General features: G+C 40.7%; 1 long non-coding RNA gene across 5 annotated transcripts in view; it reads right to left on the minus strand.

The window, feature by feature from the left end:
- Positions 1–1,939: 1,939 nt before the first annotated feature.
- The window catches only part of LOC108521732 (uncharacterized), a 20,040-nt gene continuing 12,372 nt past the window's right edge, over positions 1,940–9,607 (minus strand). For 2 of the 5 annotated variants that reach the window (XR_001883259.1, XR_001883260.1), the window contains exons 3-4: positions 9,191–9,333; positions 1,940–2,355 (exon numbers count right to left, since the gene is read on the minus strand). This is a non-coding gene — a long non-coding RNA (uncharacterized LOC108521732). Of the gene's footprint in view, positions 2,356–7,895; positions 8,122–9,190; positions 9,334–9,607 lie in introns of those variants that run through there. The other 3 variants (XR_001883261.1, XR_001883262.1, XR_001883263.1) reach the window with 2 other exon arrangements.

The following is a 9,607-nucleotide window of genomic DNA, read 5'->3' on the forward strand; positions in this document are numbered from 1 at the left end:
AATGCTGTTCCTTTAATCCAAAACATGTCATTTGTCCATCATCATCACTACAGGCATTTTGTTCATATAAATATTTCATTTTGCTCTGATTGAGCAATGGGAAAAGGTTAAAATGCTAAATGAAATTATTTTCATAGGCAATTCTTACAAAATAGTGTTATGCAATCAACTGTTTGAATTCTGACAGGTTTTTTAAAAAGAAAAAATATATCCTATTTTGTTAAAATCTAACAACTATCCTCCAAATTCCTTAAGTGAAATGATGTTGTTATATTTTCAGACTAGTGGCTCCCAACTCTCAGCCTCTGTAAAAATCCCAGTGATTGCTGTAGGTTTTCCAACGAAGATTCAGTTCTAATTAACTACAATTTTGTCCATATTTTGTTTTTCTACTGCATTGAAAGAATAGCAGGGGGTTAGCGCTGCAGAAAAGAAGATTATTAAAACTTTAATAACCTGAGCCTTTGAACCTTTTCAAATTCTTTACAATTTTCTCACGTTTCCAGCCCAGATGTCTGCACGTAGTTATNAATAGCAGGGGGTGAGCGCTGCAGAAAAGAAGATTATTAAAACTTTAATAACCTGAGCCTTTGAACCTTTTCAAATTCTTTACAATTTTCTCACGTTTCCAGCCCAGATGTCTGCACGTAGTTATAGGGACAACATGAACTTTTTGTTTACAATTTTATTCACCTTATTTATTACCTCCTTTAAAAAAAAACAAAACAAAAGCAAAAAAAAACAGAAAGAGGAACACACAGAAATGTTTTAGCTTTTCTAAAGTAAAATAATTTTATTTAAAAAATAAACTTGAAGAATGATTTTACCCATTTTAAGTTAAGTATTTCCAACAACACGACTGTTTCCTCCCCACTGCTAGAGGTAAATTGTCAGGCAGCCTAGCAACGTGGCCAGCTGAATCACAGCATTCTTTTCAATCAAGCTACAAAGCTCCAAAAGACTGAAAAAGAGAGTTCACTTTGGAAACTTGAACTCTTGAGATTGTTACAAAAGAAAGAGACCAAAAAGAAAGCATCCCTTAACATAATTAGCTGCTTGCTGTTTCACCAGAGAGGGATATTTGCATACAACAATAGCCAATAGAATTGCCTTTCATAGACTTCAGTGTGGCGGTTGTATTATTCCAACTCCAGATGGTTGTAGCCCCTCAAGAGCAATTATTACCTTTCTTTTGAAAACAGAACCCCAGTTATTCAAGCATTTCACAAACAGCTTTCCTCTGTAATCGAGTGCTGGCAAATGAAATACAAGTAAATATGTTGAATGGTGCCTTCAGGAAGTCTCCAAAAAAGTGAGCCAGGGCACCTTCTTCTTCCTTTCCTCTTTTGGTCGAATGGAATTTTAGTGTGATGGCTGGAACCTGAGCAGCCATCTTGGACCTTAAGTCCAAGAAACAAAAAACTAAGAAAGACAGAGCACTGAGCTAGCAGGAGCCTGGGTCCCTGCCCAGCAACGGAAGACTTACCTCCAGAATTATTTTCTATGTGAAAGGGAGATAAACATCTTTATTGTTTGAGCTACTGTTATTTTAGGATGTTGGTTTGCTTAATGTGACAAAATCTAGTCCTAACATATGCCCTGATTTTGAGGGCTCTCCTTTAGGCTATAGCTAGCTGAGAAAGAGAAAACCAGTACTGGCAACCAGGAGCTGTCCTCGTACAATCAGCAATGCACAATGGCATTGTTAAAAGCTGTTCTGGTCTTCACAGTTAGGTCTTGATGTTGTCCAGCTGAACATAAGCAACTGCACAAAACATCAGCAACAGACAAGGCCACTTTGTGACCATGAGAGCTCCTGACAAAAATAAGATCACTCCGTGCTCGCTTCAGCAATACATATACTAAAATTGGAATGATACAGAGAAGGTTGGCATGACCTCTGTGCAAGAATGACACAAATTCATGAAACGTTCCCTTTTTAATAATATTATTCCATATCATGTGTGAACACAGACAAAATATGAACATTGTCCAAGCCACAAAATACCAACTCCCCACCCATCCTAGCTAATAAGAGTGACTGCCGATTTAGCAATTAAAGCTCTAACCTGGCTTCCTTCCTCTCACTTTCTAGATAAGATGCCCAATTACAGAATTAATTCCACTTCCTGATAGCATCCAATTCAGACCAAAGTCCCGCTTCCTTGAATCCTTTCCCAAATCACCGCACACAGCTTAAATCCTGTAAGTCCTTTTTGACACTCTCCTCCAGAGACATCCACAGTTTCCGATTGTGTGTGCTCTCTCTCATCGCAGTGAGTAACACCAATTTGTTCAATTCCAGTTGTGTTCCTGGAGGTCTACGTGGCATTCATGTTGCTATGCTGTGTCTCCCTGCAATGGAAAACTAAAAATAAATCTACTCAACATATCAATTTGTAATTCAAATGATTCCATCCAAATGGAAAGCCCCTATTCTTCAACAGCCTTCAATCATCACGAGGTCAGGAGTTCGAGACCATCCTGGCTAACATGGTGAAACCCCGTCTCTACTAAAAATACAAAAATGTAGCCGGGCGAGGTGGCGGGTGCCTGTAGTCCCAGCTACTCAGGAGGCTGAGGCAGGAGAATGGCGTAAACCCGGGAGGCGGAGCTTGCAGTGAGCTGAGATCCGGCCACTGCACTCCAGCCTGGGCAACAGAGCAAGACTCCGTCTCAACAAAAAAAAAAAAAAAAAAAAGAAACCAAAACATTAATTTGTAGTAATCAGATTCATTGAAATTATCCCCTTGTGCTATTTCCATGGCCTGGAAAAGACCCAGTCAGAACCTTCACCTGGTAGCGAGTTTGCAGTAACTACAGAAAATTCAACTCAATGTTCCTTCAAATAAGAAGAACCTGTGGTAAAACAGACAGCTCGAAGCTTATACTCTATTTTTCTTCCTTTCTTTCTTTTTTGAGATGGAGTCTGGCTCTGGCACCGAGGCTGGAGTGCAGTGGCACGATCTCAGCTCACTGCAACATCTACCTCCCAGGTTCAAGCGATTCCCTTGCCTCAGCCTCCCAGGTAGCTGGGATTACAGGCGCCCACCACCATGTCCGGCTAATTTTTGTATTTTCAGTAGAGACAGGGTTTCACCATATTGCCCAGGCTGGTCATGAACTCCTGACCTCAACTGATCCGCCTGCCTTGGCCTCCCAAAGTACTGAGATTACAGGTGTCACCCACTGTGCCTGGCCAATTTTTCTCCCTTTCTTTTTTTCCTGCTTTTTTTTGTTCTTATTCCTCCTCTCCCTTTTTTGCCTTCTCCCTTGCTAAACTTCCAACTTTTCAGTGGTTCCTGAGCTTCATTCGCTCAGAGCCACTTTAAGTGGGACACTCTTGGACTGAGTTCATAAATCAGATTCTTAAATCACATCTGTCATTCACAGGCAGCTCTTGCAGCTGTACTGCCTGCCATATTTTCTTCTACTCTTTACCTGCTTAAAAAGGACCACAGCTTGCCTCATTTTCTCAAGAAAAAGTAATAGGCCTTCTCAGATGCTCCAATAGATGAAAGCAAGAGACAATTCAATTTCTATTCTAATTTCTACTTTTGCCCTTTTTCTCCTCTCCTGATCCACTGGCTGCACTCAAAAGTAAACTTCTAGAGACAGTGCCCTTGCTTTTATTGTCTAAATCAAAGGCATAACTCTCAAGATGGGAAAACAGAAGGAAAATTATAAGGCAGGTACTTTAGGACAAGTAATGCCTTCAGATGTTTTTCCTCCTCACTCAAAATAGGCATTGATGCCAAAATTATAACTATACTTGGCTGGGTGCAGTGGCTCATGCCTGTAATCCCAGCACTTTGGGAGGCCGAGGCAGGCAGATCACGAGGTCAAGAGATCGAGACCATCTGGCCAACATGGTGAAACCCCGTCTCTAATAAAAACACAAAAATTAGCTGGGTGTGGTGGCACACGCCTGTAGCTCCAGCTACTCGGGGGACTGAGGCAAGAGAATCACTTGAACCCAGGAGGTAGAGGTTGCAGTGAGCCAAGATCGCACCACTGCACTCCAGCCTGGCAACAGAGCACGACTCTGTCTCAGAAAAAAATTATGATTATACAATTCTTGAGAATAAGAACCTTAATATCTTTGGAATCTCTGGTTCCTATCTAAACACCTAGGGCAAAAGCAAATGATAAATAAACATTGTATGAATGATTTAATTACTCATCTATGCAAAAAAAAAAATGTAGCATACATTAACCACATAGGAGAAAAATTCGTAAGATGGACAAGAAAAAAGGTGATATGAACCAAAAACAAAGGGTCATTGTGAGCATTGTGTTTTCTTTAGGGCTTGCAAAAAATCACCTTGGAACTTGAGTCATAAAGAAACAAGCAATAAATTAGGAGTCAGGTCACCCAGGTTTTCAGAAGATCTGAAACTTGTTTGTTCTACACTGTTTCTGTTTTAGTTTTGGTTTTTTTTTCTTTTTTTAAATAAACTTGGAGGCAGGCTCAGTGCCTCACATCTGTAATCTCAATGCTTTGAGAGGCCAAGGCAGGAAGATCACTTGAGTCCGGGAGTTTGAGACCAGCCTGGGCAACATAGAAAGACCCCGCCTCCACACATACAAAACAATTTTAATTAGCGGGGCTTCGTGGCTAATATTACTTCAAAAAAACTTTTACATTGGTTACAGAATGTAACCAATTCATCAGTCTCTCCTAGGCATTGGTCACCACATAGTGTGACATCATTTGGGTCAATATTATACCACACTCAGTTCTCAACAGGCTCAGGTGAGCTTAAGAGTTTGATTTTTTTCTAGTGTACCATTTTATTCCTCCTCATTTTCTTTTTCCTTCTTTCTTTTTTTTTTTTTCCTAGACAAAGTCTCAATCTGTTGCCCAGGCTGGAGTGCAGAGGCATGATCTTGGCTCACTGCAACTTCCATCTCCCAGATTCAAACGATTCTTCTGCCTCAGCCTTCTGAGTAGCTGGGACGACAGGCGCATGCCACTATGACTGGCTAATTTTTATATTTTTAGTAGAGACGGGTTTTTGCCATGTTGGCTAGGCAGGTCTTGAACTCCTGACCTCAAATGGTCTGCCCACCTCAGCCTCTGAAAGTGCTAGGATTACAGGCGTGAGCCCCTGCACCCAGCCCTCATTTTCTTTTCTATATATATTTTTAGTTACATTCTTAGTGGCTACTGCTCTTGATATCCTACATTTATAACAATCTACTTTGAAAGGTTACCAACTTAGCTTCAATAACAAATAAAAACTCTGCTTCTATACAGATCTGCCCTCCTTTTCATTGTGAGTTCCTTGACATAGATTTATTTTATGCATTTACCTCTAAATCACATTGAAAACAAAGAATATATATGTGTGTGTGTGTGTGTATACATATATATTTATATATACTCAGCTGCCTTCTTCATTAAGCATTCCTCTGGTTTCTATACATTTCTTGTTAGATTCCACAGTTCCAAAAAAGTAGCGTCTGTCAGTTTTTCCCAGCTTAATGGTTGTTTCATTAGAGAGACTGATGATTTGAGTATCCTGCTCTGCCATTCTCCATGAAATAATTTGTATATATGCTTTGTTGTCTTGCTTTTTTTTTAATGTTTTAATTTTTATTTATTAATCTACTTTGAGATGGAGTTTTGCTCTTGTTATCCAGGCTGGAGTGCAATGGCACGATCTCAGCTCACTGCAACCTCTACCTCCAGGTTCAAGTGATTCTCCTGCCTCAGCCTCCTGAGTAGCTGGGATTACAGAGGCCCGCTACCATGCCCAACTAATTTTTGTGTTTTTAGTAGAGACGGGGTTTTGCCATGTTGGCCAGACTGGTCTCAAACTCCTGACCTCAGGTGATCCAACTGCTTAGGCCTCCCAAAGTGCTGGGATTACAGGCGTGAGCCACAGCGCCCGGCTGCTGTTCCCTTGCTTTAAAAAAAAAAAAACCTGAGCATTGGAAAATGTACTCATTATTGCATATAGCCAGAATTGAATTTATGGGTTTGTTTTGTTTTGCTTTGAGACAGGCTCTCACTTTATCACTCAGGCTGGAACACAGTGGTGCAATCTCAACTCACTGCGGCCTTGACCTTCCAAACACAAGTGATCCTCCCACCTCAGCCTCCCAAGTAGCTGGGACTCCAGGCACACACCACCATTCCCAGGTAATTTTTTGTATTTTCATAGAGACAGGGTTTTGCCATGTTGTCCAGGATGGATTCAAACTCCTGAGCTCAAGTCATCCTCCCACCTCAGCTTCCCAAAGTGCTAGGATTACAGATGTGACCCACAGCAACCAACCGATTATGCCACTTTATACAACAAATGATGAATGAGAATTTGAGTTCCTTCATAGCCTTGTCAGAATTTGGCATTGCCAGGCTCTTTAATGCAGCCATTCTAGTGGATGTGGCTATTAGCAATTCTTGGATAAGTAATAGAAGAGCACCTTTACATAAGTGTGTTAACCACTTGGATATCCTCTTTTATAAAGTGCCTGTTCAAGTCTCTTACCATTTTTCTTCTTCTGGGTTGTTTGTTTTTTTTCTTAGTGATAAATAGCAGCCCTTTATATTTTCCAGAATGAGTCATCTGCTTTTTGTGCCCTTTCTGATACACTTTGATAAACAGGAGTTCTTGATTTTCAGTTCAATGTATCAGTATTTTCCGTTATACCCAGTACTGCTTAAGGGGTGAAATATTGCAGAAATCAGATTGGCCATGAATTAATCATTGTAGAAGTTAGGTGATAAATACATGAGGGCACATTACATTATTAAAGACTTTGGTACATATTTGAGATTTTCTATAATAAAAAGTGTTATTATTTTAATCCAAGGGATAACTTAAGACAGAACCAATGAGATAAGCAGGAACAGAATAATAGAAGTAGAGACAGAAGGAGGAAGGAGAAGGTGATAAGAAATGAAACATATGAATTTGGAGATTTAGAAATGGAATCTATGACTTGAACACACATCAGGAGTTTTTCACTTGGCAATCTTACTATATGATCCAAAGAAACTACAACAAAAGTTAAATACATAGGAAAAGGATTAGGTCAAAACTGATAAACTTGGAAAGCAGAGGACTGAGTGGGCATACAACTCAAAACTTTCAAGAGAGAGTTGGGTTAAAAGTGGCTAGTGACTGGGTGCAGTGGCTCATGCCTGTAATTCTTTGGAGGCCAAAATGGGTGGATCACTGAGGTCAGAGGTTCGATACCAGCTTGGCAAATATGGTGAAACCCTGTCTCTTCTAAAAATACAAAAAATTAGCCTGGCATGGTGGCACATGCCTGTAATCCCAGCTATTTGTGAGGCTGAGGCAGGAGAATTGCTTGAACCTAGGAGTTGGAGGTTGCAGTGAGCCAAGACTCTCTCTTAAAAAAAAAAAAAAAAAAAAAAAAAAAAAAAAAGTGGCTAGTGACCTACTTCTACTTACTGGTCATATGAAACAAAGACAATTAAATGATACTTTTTTTTTTTTGAGATGGAGTCTCACTCTGTTGCCCAGGCTGGAGTGCAGTGGCACGATCTCGGCTCACTGCAAGCTCCACCCCCGGGGTTCACGCCATTCTCCTGCCTCAGCCTCCTGAGTAGATGGGACTACAGGCACCCGCCACCACGCCCGGCTAATTTTTTTTGTATTTTTAGTAGAGACGGGGTTTCACAGTGTTTGCCAGGATGGTCTCGATCTCCTGACCTCGTGATCCACCTGCCTTGGCCTCCCAAAGTGCTGGGATTACAGGCGTGAGCCACTGCGCCTGGCCTAAATGATACATTTTGAGTTAACCTGAATTACCGCCAATTTTCTTTTAACTACAAAGGCTAGGAAATGAGATGTCCTAGTTAAGCCAATTTCATATGCGTAAATACCATACATTTAGAAAACAATCACTTATTAAAGTAGTAAACAGAACTCTCCTGGAGCCACTTCATCCTATTGTAGAGCATTTGGTGGCTTTCCTCAGCATGAATCTGTAGAATATTTTGGAAGAGAAAGTTTTGAGTCTCTACCATTCACATCATTTCATATTATTATTCCAAATGCATGACTTTCTTTTACAAGCAAAATAAGGATCTTCCAAAGATATGAACTATTCTGGGTCATTCATGTTTTCCAGCCAGGAAAGCAGCTACAGAAATGAAAAAGCAGGACACTGTTATCAGACTTGGGGTTAAATAATCATAATGAAAGACCGCTCCTTAATCACTCCATGGCACATGAGCCTCTCTAGACAGCTGAATTTACTTAAATCTGTCAAAAACATGGCTGATTTTGGAACCAAGTTGCAGGTTATTATGGTACAAAATTCCAGTGGACATTTAGCAAGCTTAACCCAAATAAAGATGACAGTTCAGGCTATAGTAGGGCTATTAAATTTGTCATTATAACTTCTAGCCAAGTATTTGTCAACTACGTATTCATCTGAACAAAACCATATGCATTTATAAGATGTCAGCCTCCTAAGTGTAGAGACATATATAGCCCAAAAATCATCCCAAGAAAAACTCAGTAATTCTCCTGCTGCAAAATTTAAGGACAGAGCCAACTCAGGGACACAGGAAGGTTTTCCGCAGCCTCTGGGGCAGAACTTCCAAGCTGCCTAGGAACAAGTCATTTTCTTCTATCTATTGTCTCAAGAATGCTGAGGTGCAGGCAGAAGGGAAGAAGGCGGTGGCAGAATCAGATGGTTTGCAAATATGTATCATAAGGCACTCATTTCTGCTCTTGTCTGCTATCTTCCTTTCCACCCTTAGGTATTTATTTTAACCTAGTTTGATCTGTGTCAATGCAATGGAAGCAAGGATGAATAAAAAATACTGACGATGGGGTGGGCGCAGTGGCTCACGCCTGTAATCCCAGCACTTTGGGGGGCCGAGGTGGGTGGATCACAAGGTCAGGAGTTTGAGACCAACCTGGCCAATATGGTGAAACCTCAACTCTACTAGAAATACAAAAATTAGCCGGGCGTGGTGGTGTGCACCCGTAATCCCAGCTATTCAGGAAGCTGCGCCGGGAGAATCGCTTGAAACCGGAAGGCGGAGGTCACAGTGAGCTGAGATTGCGCCACTGCACTCCCGCCTGGGGGAAAGAGCAAAACTCCTTCTCGTTGTTGAACTCTTGTTTCTCTGGGTCCATTTTTCTCATGTGGTTCAACAGAGGGACTTTTTATTTAGAACCAGGCCCCCCAATCAAATAACCTTAAAGAGCGGTACAGGAATCTGCCATTATTCCCACATTATGCCAGTTCATGCTTCACTTAGTCTTCTGGTTCACTGTAATTCTCTGCCAGGTTCCAAGGTGATTTCCTTGGCTAAAGCCAAACCTCAGCTGCACTCCAGCCCTGTGACAGAACACAAACCATCAAGTCCTTCATCCCGCTGGACAAAGTCTACTTCAACATATGGCCCATGACAGACAATAGCTCTCCATTACAGGAATTACTTTCTAGTAGACTGCAAGTATTACCAACAGACTTGAGAGAAACCCACAGGCTAGATTCCCATCAATGATATTTCTAACATTGTTGGAAATGTAGGAATTCCTAACATTATTGTAAATGGGAATAATATTTATTATAATAATATAGACATACTAATAATATAATAAAATATTTA

The sequence above is a fragment of the Rhinopithecus bieti genome, unplaced genomic scaffold (assembly GCF_001698545.2).
Source record: "Rhinopithecus bieti isolate Rb0 unplaced genomic scaffold, ASM169854v2 scaffold_58095, whole genome shotgun sequence".
NCBI classification, from domain to species: Eukaryota; Metazoa; Chordata; class Mammalia; order Primates; family Cercopithecidae; genus Rhinopithecus; species Rhinopithecus bieti.